The sequence below is a fragment of the Pseudophryne corroboree genome, chromosome 10 (genome assembly GCF_028390025.1).
Source record: "Pseudophryne corroboree isolate aPseCor3 chromosome 10, aPseCor3.hap2, whole genome shotgun sequence".
Taxonomy (NCBI): domain Eukaryota; kingdom Metazoa; phylum Chordata; class Amphibia; order Anura; family Myobatrachidae; genus Pseudophryne; species Pseudophryne corroboree.
Genome location: NC_086453.1, coordinates 110,819,233 through 110,837,287, shown reverse-complemented (window position 1 = coordinate 110,837,287; position 18,055 = coordinate 110,819,233). Strand labels below are relative to the sequence as shown.

General features: G+C 43.2%; 1 protein-coding gene across 1 annotated transcript in view; it reads left to right on the top strand.

The window, feature by feature from the left end:
• The first annotated feature begins 575 nt into the window (after positions 1–575).
• The window catches only part of LOC134966180 (3-beta-hydroxysteroid sulfotransferase-like), an 80,823-nt gene continuing 63,343 nt past the window's right edge, over positions 576–18,055 (top strand). Inside the window, exon 1 of the mRNA XM_063942737.1 lies at positions 576–683. The gene's annotated coding sequence lies outside the window, so the exon portion shown is untranslated. The remainder of the gene's footprint in view (positions 684–18,055) is intronic.

Genomic DNA, 18,055 nt, shown 5'->3' with positions numbered 1-18,055 from the left:
AAGTACTGTATTACATAAACGGCACTTTGTTTGGTGCAGACTACTGTATAGCTTGTTACATGCTAATTATGCATCCTTTATGGGCTGGTGACAACTGGTTCCAAATCAAACATTTGGAAACCATCTTCCAGAAATCCAGCATTTTCCCTTGTAAAGAGAGGCAGAAACAGAGAAACATCTAGAGGCACTGAGAGGGAGAGAATCGGAGGGGGATAGGGAGAAGAAGAGAGATATTGTCATTTTATTAGATACATTTATCTATTTTACACCTTGACCTTGGACATTTGACCTTTATAGCTGATAAACTATAACTTGTACAGTATACAGAAATAAAGCTGTATAAAGATCAAAAGGAAATTCTTTCATATATGTGACTGAACTCAGTCTAAACACAGAGGCACATTTTAGGGCTGGAGTAATGTTGCTCTACAAGATAGTGTAATAACAGGAGCCTAGTATTATTGATAAAGATGGCATGTACACTTTGTAACGTCAGAGGGAGTTCATGCCTCAGATATAGAACTACCAATGAGAACACAGTGACCTTAGACACATTCATATGGTAATGATACGGCAATATAAAGTCTTCCCTGTATGTAGTCCCATGTCTACAATAGACCAGCTTTGCTTTTGCTCTAGTGTTGCTTCGTTTTTTATTTAGCTGCCAGAAAACAACTTTGAAGGTAAGAAGCAAAATAATTCTAAAACATATATTCTTAATGTGTCACATCTGCAAACTTGTTGAATGTAGTTCTGCAAACAGAACATTACTGAAACTGGCTTCCCTGCACAGTGCGAGAGGCCCCCAACTCTGGAATCCTTCAGAAACAGAATCTAGACTTTCCTGTTTAGCATTTCCACAATGTCCCTTTAGTAACTCTGTGCTCTCTGTATTTTATGAAAGCTGTTCTGTACTTCATTGTTTCTGTAATGTATCATGTACATTCTAACTGTTAAGCACCTTAAGTCTTATTGGAGAAAGAGCGCTATATAACTAAAATAAGAAGAATAAAACTGCTGTAATATTCTAAATCTTTCCAGAAAAATTTGTAATACTGTTAGTGTACATTATATCAATTGTCATTCACACACCTCCTTTATTTTTAGTCTGTTTTTTTAGGGATCAGTATGAAATAATGTACCTACAATCAAAATCTCGACGGTCAAAATCCTGACAAGGTCAAAATACCGACATTTAAAATATCAACAAGGTCAAAATACCGACGTTTAAAATGTCGACAGGTCAAAAAGTCGACACACGGTTTTTTTTTTTTTTTTTTTTACTGTATATGTCGACATAGGTTGAATATGGACACGTATAAGTGTACCACGTCCCCTCGCATGGCTCGCTGCGCTCGGCACACTATTATATTCCCCTCCAGGTCCACAGGGATGGTAAAGTATGAACAAGTCGGTTTCAATAAAAAAATCATGAAAAACCCATGTCGATTTTTTGACCTGTCGACATTTATAATGTTGGTAGTTAGACCTTGCCGGTATTTTAAATGTTGGCATTTTGACCATGTCGGGATTTTGACCTTGTCGGGATTTTGACCGTCGGTCAATGCTTGTCGGGATTTTGTCCGCCAGGAGTTTGATTGTAGGTAAATTGACCGCATCCTGTTTTTTTACTGTATTGTCCTATAACTTGAATGGTACATTTATGTTGTATACATATTTAAAATATTTATCAAGTTATATTAGATAGATAGATAGATAGATAGATAGATAGATAGATAGATAGATAGATAGATAGATAGATTCTGATGATATTAGGTGGTGTAGAAAGAATGATTCATCAAGGCTTAATTAGTTACTGTTCTATAGAAGTGTGTAAATGAACGAATGCAGTACATGTATGGAATTTTAATTTGTTTTTGCAAATTCTTAAAGAAACATACAATAATTTAGACAAACTTTACAATATACTGTATAATGGACTGGCAAGAAGTTGGAAATTATATTTATTGTATAGAGCAGTGGTTAGCAAACTTTTTTGAAAAATGGCTCCCTAGAGTATCATATATTTTTTTATGGCACCTCTAGGCCAGACGTTTCTTCTTGAGAAATGTAGAAATAAATATTAAGTAAACTGTGTTTATATGTCCTCCATAGTTTCACGTTTGTGATGATTTGCTTCTGTTTGTCCACATATTTTATGATTGGCAGCCACCAGCAGTAGTTTTGCCTAATACATTGACCATAAATAATTTGAATTGGTCCTGGACCACCAACCCTGGGCACCCCTATAAGTGTGCCGAGGCACCCCAGGGTGCCCCTGCATACAATTTAAGAATCCATTGGTATAGAGTAATTATATAAGTGTTGTCATGCGCAGAAGTTTCATATCAGGATTGGACTGACTCAGTCTTGTGCCCCCCATTCCCTCCCCCACGCCTTCCGGCTAATGGCTCCCACTGCGAGGAGATGGCGGGGAGGGACCAATATACTACAGTAGTATATAATAGTGATATTCTGTATAATTCTGTATTACCCTATATGCTAAAAGCACAATATTTCACCAGTGAAGTCGGACAGTAATAATGGCATTGTTTTAAACTTTGATATGTATAGTTAAATAATAGTTACAAATTACCCAAGTTAATAAATGTACTATATAAAAATATACTGTGTGTTGTGGATAATATCCAACCTGGTCACTCAAGCAATATTACCAAATAAACACACCAGTTAGTTGAGCAGATGTTTCAGAATCAAATATAGATTTAGTAGTCAACATTTTATGACACAGTGGTCCATTTATCATTGATGGCATTTGCAGTATGATCTGGGCACTATATTAGCACCCAAGATCACATTGCAGAATGCGATCACATTGGCACCATGTAACAATTTGCAGCTGTAGGGGCAGGGGCTTCTGAAAGGATCTGTCCCTGTGATGTGCTGAGTGTGTTGCCGGGGTTGCTGCACACGCGTGATCCCGCTGACTGCACATGCTCAGCAGCCACTTCCGGGGGAACCCTCTGCCAGCAATGAGCAGTCCATAGCTGCGGAGGGAAATGCTTTGCATTCTGCATATTGGTAAATCTGGCAGGATCACATCCCCCATAGAAACCTATGGGGGTTGCAGCTGCCGGCGGGAATGGAGAGATCGCTGCAGATATTGGATATATCTGCTGCAGTCTCTCCTACATACATTTGTAGGCTATTACTATTTGCAGCTAACCCCCGAAAACAGGTGTTTTCAGGGAAATAGCCCCAAATATTGTTTGACAAATGGACCACAGAGTCTCTACAGTGTACCAATCATCAGTTAAGACTAATGTAACCAGACCACCTTCACTTCTAGAAATCACACTTTATGGGTCCGGAGTTTATTTTGTTGCATGTAGAATTGTGCTACAGTGACGGATTTATATACAAATGTGTTACAGAGTAAATGGTCTATTCAATAAACAAATATATGGCTCTCCTCCAACATTTTACCTGGAGAAAGCCATACTTTGTTTTCCCTCTATTTAGTTGCCTCCGAAGTGTATAGAAATCACTGATTTATCTGCCTTTTAATTTCTCCTCTCATAGGGGGACATATACTAAGCAGTGATAAAAGTGGAGAAGTGAGCCAGTGGAGAAGTTGCCCATGGCAACCAATCAGCATTGACGTAACATTTCTAATTTGCATACTATACAATTGTACGGAGCAGCTGATTGGTTGCCATGGTAAATTTCTCCACTGGCTCACTTCTCCGCTTTTATCACTGCTTAGTACATGCACTCCTTATACTGCAGCCAGGAAGAGTATTTGTATAGATAATAAACATAACACCATCTTTAGATGGTGTTGCGTCTTCTTACCTGTAGAGATGCAGAAAAGCAGCGAAAAGGCGGTCTCTTCCTCCTTTTCTTCTCTGCTCTGGCCAGATTCATGTTCTCTGGTCTCCTGGCCAGCCCTCACTTATCCCTGCTCCCCCGGCCGGCTTCCCGATTAGCGGCAGTCTTGCATCAATGATGCTGATCAACATACTGTATGCGCGTAGCATTCAAGCATCTTTTGCAAGTATGAAAGTTGCTTGGAACCTCCACACTGGGATTGTCCCAGTACTTTAAAAAAATACAGTGAAAATTACAAATGAAGTATAAAATGCATGCATACAGTATGTATGTACTGTAGTCACTGTATGTGTGTAAGTGTGTGTGGGCTGTGGCTGCAAACATGGTAAGGACACACTGAGTGGTCTATGTAAAGTCCTCAATTGCTAGTTTTACTCTGTGTTATACAGTATATCAATGGACTGGATTATGAGAACAGTGAGAAGAGTTCACTAACGGACAATAAATGAAATTTTCCATCCTTACTTATATTTGTGTATGTTTGATTCTATTAGGTGAGACAGTGAAATGCAATATGGCATCCATTAATTTATTGTCATTAAACGTGATAACACACCTTGGGGCAGATGTTTTAACCTGGAGAAGGCATAAGGAAATGATAAACCAGTGATAAATGCAAGGTGATAAGCACACCAGCCAATCAGCACCCATATGTAACTTAACAGTTAGGAGCTGATTGGCTGGTGCATTATCACCGTGCACTTAACACTGCTTTATCACTGGTTTATCACTTCCTTATGCCTTCTACAGGTTAATACATCTACCCCCTTAAGCTAACTTAATAACTTAAAATAATGACACTGACACCATTGCATTGGATTAAAAGTCAAATTTTTTATTAATTGGATGGCCAAATTTTAATTCATAGAGGGTGGCAAAGTAGACGCTACCAAAAACCAGCTCCAGACAATTATCCGCCTTAAAATGGAGGTGACTAAAACGTTCCCCCACTATATCGGCATAACCTGCACTGTAATAGACTCACCACCCTTTACTATGGCACAGTACAGACACTCCCACAAAGAAGCACCCATTTTCCCTCTGCATTGGTAGGACACACCCTCCGTCCTTCAAAATGATAAGTGCCCCAAAATGACACTTATACCACATGTGGCCAGTGGCTAATAGCGTCTTCCCGCCTTCTTATCTGTGCCTCATTTTATTAAAAAACAATTAGTAAGATAAACAAACAAATAATAGCAAATGCTTTGGGTGTGTGGGTGTGGGTGGGTGGGACTTCCAAACTAAAAAGAGGTTTAACCAGATTAAAATTTACAGTAGGTATACGCCCCAAAACCTCCTAATAGGCTAATGCCTAACCAATTATTAAAATAACTAACACAAATCTGCCTAGCAACCGGTTACTAACAACTACCCAATCACAAACAAATCAGGACTCTTGTAGAGCTTCATGCCTATACAGCACTCAGCTAATATAATTCATTTAACAGATTGCAAACTATATAAGAACATTATAAAGTAGTAGTTAAACATTAAACCACTAAAATGTTATAGTTCAGCAGCAGACAAAGGTCACTTACTCGTCCTTGGGTCTACATAGAGGTATAACTGTCAGTCATGACTTTGCATTATGCTGCTATCACACTATTTCTGTCCTTTGGAAGATGCATTATTTATGTTTTCTGTGTAAAGTAGGTCAGCTGTCTTTTGTTGCTATGGTAATATATGGAAAAATAACCTAAAATCCTAATTAACTAAATGGAAATAAGAACAGGAACCACTGATATAATCTTTGACAGCCATTCCACATCAGGAGTTGCAGTAAATTAGCTGTGTCCGCTAGAAGCAAGTGATAATATGCGCCTGATTCTGAGTCGTACACAGATGTGCATACAGCAGTGTATATTGGTGACTGGCCATTTGTGACTTTATGCTGATGCCACTACAAGCTCCTCTCCCAGTGTATTTACGTGCCACCAAATGTGCGAGGACTGAGATGCCCACTTTCATTGAATGATCAAACCATGGAAACTTGCACCAGCCATATGATAGACACAGTTTCCCCATTTGACAATGGCCTCCTATGCCTGTGGCTGTGGGTCTGTGTACGCAGCCCTTTTCACTTATGCCTATCCAAAGCCTGTTTAAAATGCTGTACTGTCTTAGCCTCTACCACCCCTGATGGGAGGCTATTCCATTTGTTCACTACCCTTACTGTGAAGTATTGTTTTCTCATATTTCCCCTAAACCTACCATTTTCCAGTCTCATGGAATGTCCCCGTGTATTAGTACTTCTCTTCATTTTAAGAATGTTTTCCTCCTGTACCTTCTTAAAACTCTTGAATGTGCTTGTCCTACATTGTCTTGTACTCTAAGTTGCTGTTTTTCTTGTTTTGCTCATTTGTTTATGTACTTTGCTAGGCGCTGCGGAACCCTTGTGGCATCATATAAATAAAGGATAATACTAATAATAATAATAAGAAGAAGAAGAATATACTGTATTTGAGAGTTTCTATCATGTTCTCGCTTTCCCTTCTCTGCTCCAGACTATAAGATCTTTCAGTCTTTCTGGATAAGTTTGAGATGTAGGCCATACACCATTTTAGTTGCCATTTTTGTACTGTACAATCTCTAATGTATTTATATGCTTCTGAAGATATGGACTCCAGAACACAGTGTTCTAGATAAGGTTGTACCAATGACCTTTACAGAGGCATTATTACTTCTTGCTTCCTGCTACTGATTCCTCTCCCTATGCAACCAAGCATCTAACTAGTCTTCCTCATTGCTTTCTTACATTGCCTCCCTGCCTTCAAGTTACCTGAAATAGTGATTCCTAAATGCCTTTCGTGCTCAGTAGTTTCTATTATAGAACTCTTGATACTAATTTTAGCCTTTGGGTATTGAGATCCATGTGCATGATTTTACTTTTTTTTTTACATTAAACTGTAGTTGCCACATTCTTGCCCATTCCTTTAGTCTAACTAGAATACTTTACTATACTCTTTGGGCAGTACGATGGTGTACTGGTTATCATTATTGCTTCAGAACACTGAGGTCATGGTTTTGATTCCCAACATGGCCCTGTGTGGAGTTTGTACAGTCTCCCCGTGCTTATATTGGCTTCCTCCAGGTACTCCTGTTTCCTCTCACAATCCAAAGATATACTGGTAAAGTAATTGACTCCCCCAAAAAACTAAACCAAATGTGTGCATGTACATGTGTTTAGGGCAGACTAGATGGGCCAAGTGGTTCTATCTGATGTCAAATTCTATGGTTCTATGTTACCTAGATTCTCACTTATTTGTTTTACCCCTCCTGGTGTTGATTTTCTCCTCCTGGGGTGTCTACCCTATCAGGGTCGGACTGGCCCACAAGGGTACAGGGGAAACTACCGGTGGGCCCTACTGCCTGGGGCCCCATTCCTTCCTCTAGGGATCAGGTTCCAGACTGTGCACTTGTATTATACATGGTAGATATGTTGCATTACAATGCACAAGTCTATTGTGTATTTCAAGCCTCTGTGGGGGTTGGTCACATCCCCTTTGTAGGCTGACCACACCCCTAAGTATGGGCCCCGATCACTGCATTCCCCCGGTGGACCCTTCATGCCCCAGTCCGACACTGTACCCTGTTGCATATCTTTGTGTCATCTGCAAAAAGGCATACTTTCCCCTCAATATTACCATCAGTCGCACCATCAAAACTTTCACCAATCCTGTGCCTGAGCAATCGCCTCTGGGCATCTTTGGATGCAGCCGATATCTGCAACACACCCACGCAAACTGCAGTGGTGTTGCATGCTGTTTCCAATGGGCCCTGCATCAGGCCCATTGTGTGTACTCCATTACACCTTTTCTTCATAGGCGTGCGCAGCTAATTTTATTAGGGGGTGCACCCCCAGAGGGGCATGTCTAGCACCGCCTTTTGGGCGTATCTAGCACCACCTTTTGGGCTTGTCTACTGTCTAGCATCACCCAGGGACATGTCTAAAACAATTTTACATTCTCTCAGTAAAATCACATGGTTTAATCTAATTTCTCCCTAATAATAAAGTAGATATAATACACCCCCAGGTAGTACTGACGGTCCACTACGACATAACCCTGAATGCTAGCTGCCGCTGTACCCTATCACTGCTTACACTTCTCCAATATATCCCTGACCGAGTGCCGGAACTAGAGTGGTGTGCCTAGGTGCATATGCATTCCCCTCTCCACCCCCCACCCCACACACACCCCTTGCACCCCCCAGCACTACACCCTAATTTTGAGTGGGCCACTCTGAAAAGTACAGGAGATTTATTGAGCCAAACAGGAGGCAATCATGAGACCGCCTGTTGGAATAACGGCGCCACAGGCTTTTCTCCCTCTGTGGGTGTCCACGACACTCACAGAGAGAGAATAGATCCTGCGGCGAGTGCAGCGAGCCTCCGTGCCCACAGCGTGGTCGGTGCAGTGAGCCCGCAAGGGGTCTTCTAGCGTGGCGATCCCGGTGAGCCTGCAAGGGGCTTTCTAGCGCTCGCTCCGCTGCCGGCATACTGGTGGCCGGTATCCCGCTGTCGGGATCATGACAGCCAGGATCCCGGCCGCCTGTAAGAGGTATGTATTCCAGGATGAACATTTCCATTTTAATATAACACAAACAAGTTTATAATAGAGATGAGCGGGTTCGGTTTCTCTGAATCCGAACCCGCCAGAACTTCATGTTTTTTTTCACGGGTCCGAGCGACTCGGATCTTCCCGCCTTGCTCGGTTAACCCGAGCGCGCCCGAACATCATCATGACGCTGTCGGATTCTCGCGAGGCTCGGATTCTATCGCGAGACTCGGATTCTATATAAGGAGCCGCGCGTCGCCGCCATTTTCACACGTGCATTGAGATTGATAGGGAGAGGACGTGGCTGGCGTCCTCTCCGTTTAGAATAGATTAGAGAGACACTTGATTTACTAATTTTGGGGAGCATTAGGAGTACTCAGTACAGTGCAGAGTTTTGCTGATAGTGACCAGTGACCACCAGTTTTATTTATAATCCGTTCTCTGCCTGAAAAAAGCGATACACAGCACACAGTGACTCAGTCACATACCATATCTGTGTGCACTGCTCAGGCTCAGGCCAGTGTGCTGCATCATCTATTATCTATATATAATATTATATATATCTGTCTGACTGCTCAGCTCACACAGCTTATAATTGTGGGGGAGACTGGGGAGCACTACTGCAGTGCCAGTTATAGGTTATAGCAGGAGCCAGGAGTACATAATATATTATATAGTGAGTGACCACCAGACACACAGTGCAGTTTATTTAATATATCCGTTCTCTGCCTGAAAAAAGCGATACACACAGTGACTCAGTCAGTCACATACCATATCTGTGTGCACTGCTCAGGCTCAGGCCAGTGTGCTGCATCATCTATATATATTATATATCTGTCTGACTGCTCAGCTCACACAGCTTATAATTGTGGGGGAGACTGGGGAGCACTACTGCAGTGCCAGTTATAGGTTATAGCAGGAGCCAGGAGTACATAATATTATATTAAAATTAAACAGTGCACACTTTTGCTGCAGGAGTGCCACTGCCAGTGTGACTAGTGACCAGTGACCTGACCACCAGTATATATAATATTAGTAGTATACTATCTCTTTATCAACCAGTCTATATTAGCAGCAGACACAGTACAGTGCGGTAGTTCACGGCTGTGGCTACCTCTGTGTCGGCACTCGGCAGCCCGTCCATAATTGTATATACCACCTAACCGTGTTTTTTTTTTCTTTCTTTATACATACATACTAGTTACGAGTATACTATCTCTTTATCAACCAGTCTATATATTAGCAGCAGACACAGTACAGTGCGGTAGTTCACGGCTGTGGCTACCTCTGTGTCGGCACTCGGCAGCCCGTCCATAATTGTATATACCACCTAACCGTGGTTTTTTTTTCTTTCTTTATACATACATACTAGTTACGAGTATACTATCTCTTTATCAACCAGTCTATATATTAACAGCAGACACAGTACAGTGCGGTAGTTCACGGCTGTGGCTACCTCTGTGTCGGCACTCGGCAGCCCGTCCATAATTGTATATACCACCTAACCGTGGTTTTTTTTTCTTTCTTTATACATACATACTAGTTACGAGTATACTATCTCTTTATCAACCAGTCTATATTAGCAGCAGACACAGTACAGTGCGGTAGTTCACGGCTGTGGCTACCTCTGTGTCGGCACTCGGCAGCCCGTCCATAATTGTATATACCACCTAACCGTGGTTTTTTTTTCTTTCTTTATACATACATACTAGTTACGAGTATACTATCTCTTTATCAACCAGTCTATATATTAGCAGCAGACACAGTACAGTGCGGTAGTTCACGGCTGTGGCTACCTCTGTGTCGGCACTCGGCAGCCCGTCCATAATTGTATATACCACCTAACCGTGGTTTTTTTTTCTTTCTTTATACATACATACTAGTTACGAGTATACTATCTCTTTATCAACCAGTCTATATATTAGCAGCAGACACAGTACAGTGCGGTAGTTCACGGCTGTGGCTACCTCTGTGTCGGCACTCGGCAGCCCGTCCATAATTGTATATACCACCTAACCGTGGTTTTTTTTTCTTTCTTTATACATACATACTAGTTACGAGTATACTATCTCTTTATCAACCAGTCTATATTAGCAGCAGACACAGTACAGTGCGGTAGTTCACGGCTGTGGCTACCTCTGTGTCGGCACTCGGCAGCCCGTCCATAATTGTATATACCACCTAACCGTGTTTTTTTTTTCTTTCTTTATACATACATACTAGTTACGAGTATACTATCTCTTTATCAACCAGTCTATATATTAGCAGCAGACACAGTACAGTGCGGTAGTTCACGGCTGTGGCTACCTCTGTGTCGGCACTCGGCAGCCCGTCCATAATTGTATATACCACCTAACCGTGGTTTTTTTTTCTTTCTTTATACATACATACTAGTTACGAGTATACTATCTCTTTATCAACCAGTCTATATATTAGCAGCAGACACAGTACAGTGCGGTAGTTCACGGCTGTGGCTACCTCTGTGTCGGCACTCGGCAGCCCGTCCATAATTGTATATACCACCTAACCGTGGTTTTTTTTTCTTTCTTTATACATACATACTAGTTACGAGTATACTATCTCTTTATCAACCAGTCTATATATTAGCAGCAGACACAGTACAGTGCGGTAGTTCACGGCTGTGGCTACCTCTGTGTCGGCACTCGGCAGCCCGTCCATAATTGTATATACCACCTAACCGTGGTTTTTTTTTCTTTCTTTATACATACATACTAGTTACGAGTATACTATCTCTTTATCAACCAGTCTATATATTAGCAGCAGACACAGTACAGTGCGGTAGTTCACGGCTGTGGCTACCTCTGTGTCGGCACTCGGCAGCCCGTCCATAATTGTATATACCACCTAACCGTGGTTTTTTTTTCTTTCTTTATACATACATACTAGTTACGAGTATACTATCTCTTTATCAACCAGTCTATATTAGCAGCAGACACAGTACAGTGCGGTAGTTCACGGCTGTGGCTACCTCTGTGTCGGCACTCGGCAGCCCGTCCATAATTGTATATACCACCTAACCGTGGTTTTTTTTTCTTTCTTTATACATACATACTAGTTACGAGTATACTATCTCTTTATCAACCAGTCTATATATTAGCAGCAGACACAGTACAGTGCGGTAGTTCACGGCTGTGGCTACCTCTGTGTCGGCACTCGGCAGCCCGTCCATAATTGTATATACCACCTAACCGTGGTTTTTTTTTCTTTCTTTATACATACATACTAGTTACGAGTATACTATCTCTTTATCAACCAGTCTATATATTAGCAGCAGACACAGTACAGTGCGGTAGTTCACGGCTGTGGCTACCTCTGTGTCGGCACTCGGCAGCCCGTCCATAATTGTATATACCACCTAACCGTGGTTTTTTTTCTTTCTTTATACATACATACTAGTTACGAGTATACTATCTCTTTATCAACCAGTCTATATATTAGCAGCAGACACAGTACAGTGCGGTAGTTCACGGCTGTGGCTACCTCTGTGTCGGCACTCGGCAGCCCGTCCATAATTGTATACTAGTATCCAATCCATCCATCTCCATTGTTTACCTGAGGTGCCTTTTAGTTGTGCCTATTAAAATATGGAGAACAAAAATGTTGAGGTTCCAAAATTAGGGAAAGATCAAGATCCACTTCCACCTCGTGCTGAAGCTGCTGCCACTAGTCATGGCCGAGACGATGAAATGCCAGCAACGTCGTCTGCCAAGGCCGATGCCCAATGTCATAGTACAGAGCATGTCAAATCCAAAACACCAAATATCAGTAAAAAAAGGACTCCAAAACCTAAAATAAAATTGTCGGAGGAGAAGCGTAAACTTGCCAATATGCCATTTACCACACGGAGTGGCAAGGAACGGCTGAGGCCCTGGCCTATGTTCATGGCTAGTGGTTCAGCTTCACATGAGGATGGAAGCACTCAGCCTCTCGCTAGAAAAATGAAAAGACTCAAGCTGGCAAAAGCAGCACAGCAAAGAACTGTGCATTCTTCGAAATCCCAAATCCACAAGGAGAGTCCAATTGTGTCGGTTGCGATGCCTGACCTTCCCAACACTGGACGTGAAGAGCATGCGCCTTCCACCATTTGCACGCCCCCTGCAAGTGCTGGAAGGAGCACCCGCAGTCCAGTTCCTGATAGTCAGATTGAAGATGTCAGTGTTGAAGTACACCAGGATGAGGAGGATATGGGTGTTGCTGGCGCTGGGGAGGAAATTGACCAGGAGGATTCTGATGGTGAGGTGGTTTGTTTAAGTCAGGCACCCGGGGAGACACCTGTTGTCCGTGGGAGGAATATGGGCGTTGACATGCCAGGTGAAAATACCAAAAAAATCAGCTCTTCGGTGTGGAGGTATTTCACCAGAAATGCGGACAACAGGTGTCAAGCCGTGTGTTCCCTTTGTCAAGCTGTAATAAGTAGGGGTAAGGACGTTAACCACCTCGGACCATCCTCCCTTATACGTCACCTGCAGCGCATTCATAATAAGTCAGTGACAAGTTCAAAAACTTTGGGTGACAGCGGAAGCAGTCCACTGACCAGTAAATCCCTTCCTCTTGTAACCAAGCTCACGCAAACCACCCCACCAACTCCCTCAGTGTCAATTTCCTCCTTCCCCAGGAATGCCAATAGTCCTGCAGGCCATGTCACTGGCAATTCTGACGAGTCCTCTCCTGCCTGGGATTCCTCCGATGCATCCTTGCGTGTAACGCCTACTGCTGCTGGCGCTGCTGTTGTTGCCGCTGGGAGTCGATGGTCATCCCAGAGGGGAAGTCGTAAGCCCACTTGTACTACTTCCAGTAAGCAATTGACTGTTCAACAGTCCTTTGCGAGGAAGATGAAATATCACAGCAGTCATCCTACTGCAAAGCGGATAACTGAGTCCTTGACAACTATGTTGGTGTTAGACGTGCGTCCGGTATCCGCCGTTAGTTCACAGGGAACTAGACAATTTATTGAGGCAGTGTGCCCCCGTTACCAAATACCATCTAGGTTCCACTTCTCTAGGCAGGCGATACCGAGAATGTACACGGACGTCAGAAAAAGACTCACCAGTGTCCTAAAAAATGCAGTTGTACCCAATGTCCACTTAACCACGGACATGTGGACAAGTGGAGCAGGGCAGGGTCAGGACTATATGACTGTGACAGCCCACTGGGTAGATGTATGGACTCCCGCCGCAAGAACAGCAGCGGCGGCACCAGTAGCAGCATCTCGCAAACGCCAACTCTTTCCTAGGCAGGCTACGCTTTGTATCACCGCTTTCCAGAATACGCACACAGCTGAAAACCTCTTACGGCAACTGAGGAAGATCATCGCGGAATGGCTTACCCCAATTGGACTCTCCTGTGGATTTGTGGCATCGGACAACGCCAGCAATATTGTGTGTGCATTAAATATGGGCAAATTCCAGCACGTCCCATGTTTTGTACATACCTTGAATTTGGTGGTGCAGAATTTTTTAAAAAACGACAGGGGCGTGCAAGAGATGCTGTCGGTGGCCAGAAAAATTGCGGGACACTTTCGGCGTACAGGCACCACGTACAGAAGACTGGAGCACCACCAAAAACTACTGAACCTGCCCTGCCATCATCTGAAGCAAGAAGTGGTAACGAGGTGGAATTCAACCCTCTATATGCTTCAGAGGTTGGAGGAGCAGCAAAAGGCCATTCAAGCCTATACAATTGAGCACGATATAGTAGGTGGAATGCACCTGTCTCAAGTGCAGTGGAGAATGATTTCAACGTTGTGCAAGGTTCTGATGCCCTTTGAACTTGCCACACGTGAAGTCAGTTCAGACACTGCCAGCCTGAGTCAGGTCATTCCCCTCATCAGGCTTTTGCAGAAGAAGCTGGAGGCATTGAAGAAGGAGCTAAAAGGGAGCGATTCCGCTAGGCATGTGGGACTTGTGGATGCAGCCCTTAATTCGCTTAACAAGGATTCACGGGTGGTCAATCTGTTGAAATCAGAGCACTACATTTTGGCCACCGTGCTCGATCCTAGATTTAAAGCCTACCTTGGATCTCTCTTTCCGGCAGACACAGGTCTGCTGGGGTTGAAAGACCTGCTGGTGACAAAATTGTCAAGTCAAGCGGAACGCGACCTGTCAACATCTCCTCCTTCACATTCTCCCGCAACTGGGGGTGCGAGGAAAAGGCTCAGAATTCCGAGCCCACCCGCTGGCGGTGATGCAGGGCAGTCTGGAGCGACTGCTGATGCTGACATCTGGTCCGGACTGAAGGACCTGACAACGATTACGGACAAGTCGTCTACTGTCACTGCATATGATTCTCTCAACATTGATAGAATGGTGGAGGATTATATGAGTGACCGCATCCAAGTAGGCACGTCACACAGTCCGTACTTATACTGGCAGGAAAAAGAGGCAATTTGGAGGCCCTTGCACAAACTGGCTTTATTCTACCTAAGTTGCCCTCCCACAAGTGTGTACTCCGAAAGAGTGTTTAGTGCCGCCGCTCACCTTGTCAGCAATCGGCGTACGAGGTTACATCCAGAAAATGTGGAGAAGATGATGTTCATTAAAATGAATTATAATCAATTCCTCCGCGGAGACATTGACCAGCAGCAATTGCCTCCACAAAGTACACAGGGAGCTGAGATGGTGGATTCCAGTGGGGACGAATTGATAATCTGTGAGGAGGGGGATGTACACGGTGATATATCGGAGGGTGAAGATGAGGTGGACATCTTGCCTCTGTAGAGCCAGTTTGTGCAAGGAGAGATTAATTGCTTCTTTTTTGGGGGGGGTCCAAACCAACCCGTCATATCAGTCACAGTCGTGTGGCAGACCCTGTCACTGAAATGATGGGTTGGTTAAAGTGTGCATGTCCTGTTTTGTTTATACAACATAAGGGTGGGTGGGAGGGCCCAAGGACAATTCCATCTTGCACCTCTTTTTTCTTTTCTTTTTCTTTGCATCATGTGCTGATTGGGGAGGGTTTTTTGGAAGGGACATCCTGCGTAACACTGCAGTGCCACTCCTAGATGGGCCCGGTGTTTGTGTCGGCCACTAGGGTCGCTAATCTTACTCACACAGTCAGCTACCTCATTGCGCCTCTTTTTTTCTTTGCGTCATGTGCTGTTTGGGGAGGGTTTTTTGGAAGGGACATCCTGCGTGACACTGCAGTGCCACTCCTAGATGGGCCCGGTGTTTGTGTCGGCCACTAGGGTCGCTAATCTTACTCACACAGCTACCTCATTGCGCCTCTTTTTTTCTTTGCGTCATGTGCTGTTTGGGGAGGGTTTTTTGGAAGGGACATCCTGCGTGACACTGCAGTGCCACTCCTAGATGGGCCCGGTGTTTGTGTCGGCCACTAGGGTCGCTAATCTTACTCACACAGCTACCTCATTGCGCCTCTTTTTTTCTTTGCGTCATGTGCTGTTTGGGGAGGGTTTTTTGGAAGGGCCATCCTGCGTGACACTGCAGTGCCACTCCTAGATGGGCCCGGTGTTTGTGTCGGCCACTAGGGTCGCTAATCTTACTCACACAGCTACCTCATTGCGCCTCTTTTTTTCTTTGCGTCATGTGCTGTTTGGGGAGGGTTTTTTGGAAGGGACATCCTGCGTGACACTGCAGTGCCACTCCTAGATGGGCCCGGTGTTTGTGTCGGCCACTAGGGTCGCTTATCTTACTCACACAGCGACCTCGGTGCAAATTTTAGGACTAAAAATAATATTGTGAGGTGTGAGGTATTCAGAATAGACTGAAAATGAGTGTAAATTATGGTTTTTGAGGTTAATAATACTTTGGGATCAAAATGACCCCCAAATTCTATGATTTAAGCTGTTTTTTAGTGTTTTTTGAAAAAAACACCCGAATCCAAAACACACCCGAATCCGACAAAAAAAATTCGGTGAGGTTTTGCCAAAACGCGTTCGAACCCAAAACACGGCCGCGGAACCGAACCCAAAACCAAAACACAAAACCCAAAAAATTTCAGGCGCTCATCTCTAGTTTATAATGCACACTTGTGCCATCAGAGCCACGTTTGCCTCTTTTTTTGCCATCAGACCCCACTGCAGGACACCAGCATTTGTCACAAATGTCCCTATGCTCACCAGCCACTGACAGTAGTGCCCCATATTCACATTACGCCACACAGCATGAGTAAAGATTCACATTACGCCACATAGTATGAGCCAAAATTCATATTACGCCACACAGTGTGAGACAAAATTCACATTACGCCACACAGTATGAGCCAAAATTCAGATTACGCCACACAGTGTGAGACAAAATTCACATTACTCCACATGGTATGAGCCGAAATTCACATAACGCCACACGGTATGAGCCAAAATTCACATAAAGCCACACAGTATGAGACGAAACTCACATTATGCCACACAGTATGAGACAAAATTCACATTACGCCACACGGTATGAGTCGAAATTCACATTACGCCACACAGTATGAGCCGAAATTAACTTTATGACATACAGTATGAGCTGAAATTAACGTTACACCACACAGTATGATCCAAAACTCATGTTATGTCACACAGTATGACCCAGAATTCACATTATGGCACACAGTATGCCCCCAGCAGTGCCAGATACACATAATATCCCAGTAGTGCTCACTGTTATCATAAAAGTATAACACATTATTAATAATAAATATTTTGAGAGATATAAATAATTCATAGTAATAAAAAAAAACAAATTTAACATATATTAAAATAAGAATTTACTCACCGGTAATTCTATTTCTCGTAGTCCGTAGTGGATGCTGGGAACTCCGTAAGGACCATGGGGAATAGCGGGCTCCGAAGGAGGCTGGGCACTCTAGAAAGATTTATGACTACCTGGTGTGCACTGGCTCCTCCCACTATGACCCTCCTCCAAGCCTCAGTTAGATTTTGTGCCCGGCCGAGGTTGGATGCACACTAGGGGCTCTCCTGAGCCCTTAGAAAGAAAGTATAGTTTAGGTTTTTTATTTTCAGTGAGACCTGCTGGCAACAGGCTCACTGCAGCGAGGGACTAAGGGGAGAAGAAGCGAACTCGCCTGCTTGCAGCCGGATTGGGCTTCTTAGGCTACTGGACACCATTAGCTCCAGAGGGATCGACCGCAGGTCAGCCATATAATTGTTGCAAGTTGGTGGACATAACTTTGTATCAATTTACATCTGCACTATTTACACAGTCTTGAACAGTAGACTGGTGTAAAAGATGGCGTTATGTTACAATACTTTCACATTTTCCTTTTAGGTACAAATTTTGCCTTGCAGCAGTCTGGGTCCTAGAAATAATAAAGGACTATTAATTTAATGAGCCGCATGGGTTAATAACTCTCCTAATTAATAGCCTAGTAGCATTTATAATTTCTGAATAAATATTCACACAGCTTGGGTATAAAATCTGTACTTTTAATTTATTAATAATATATGTATTTCAATATTTCATTTACTTTAATCTCATTGTAGAATTACTATTATTATAGTATTTTAAAATTTGGGGTTAATATAATACCTTATTACTTCGCACTCTCAGGCTATCAGATGACTTGTTTTGCCTGGCTACAGAGATTTATCTTAAAAGATTAAATAAAAGTTATGTTTTAACACTGTATTTATATTTCAAAAGAGTGCGCCACACACTAAGCCT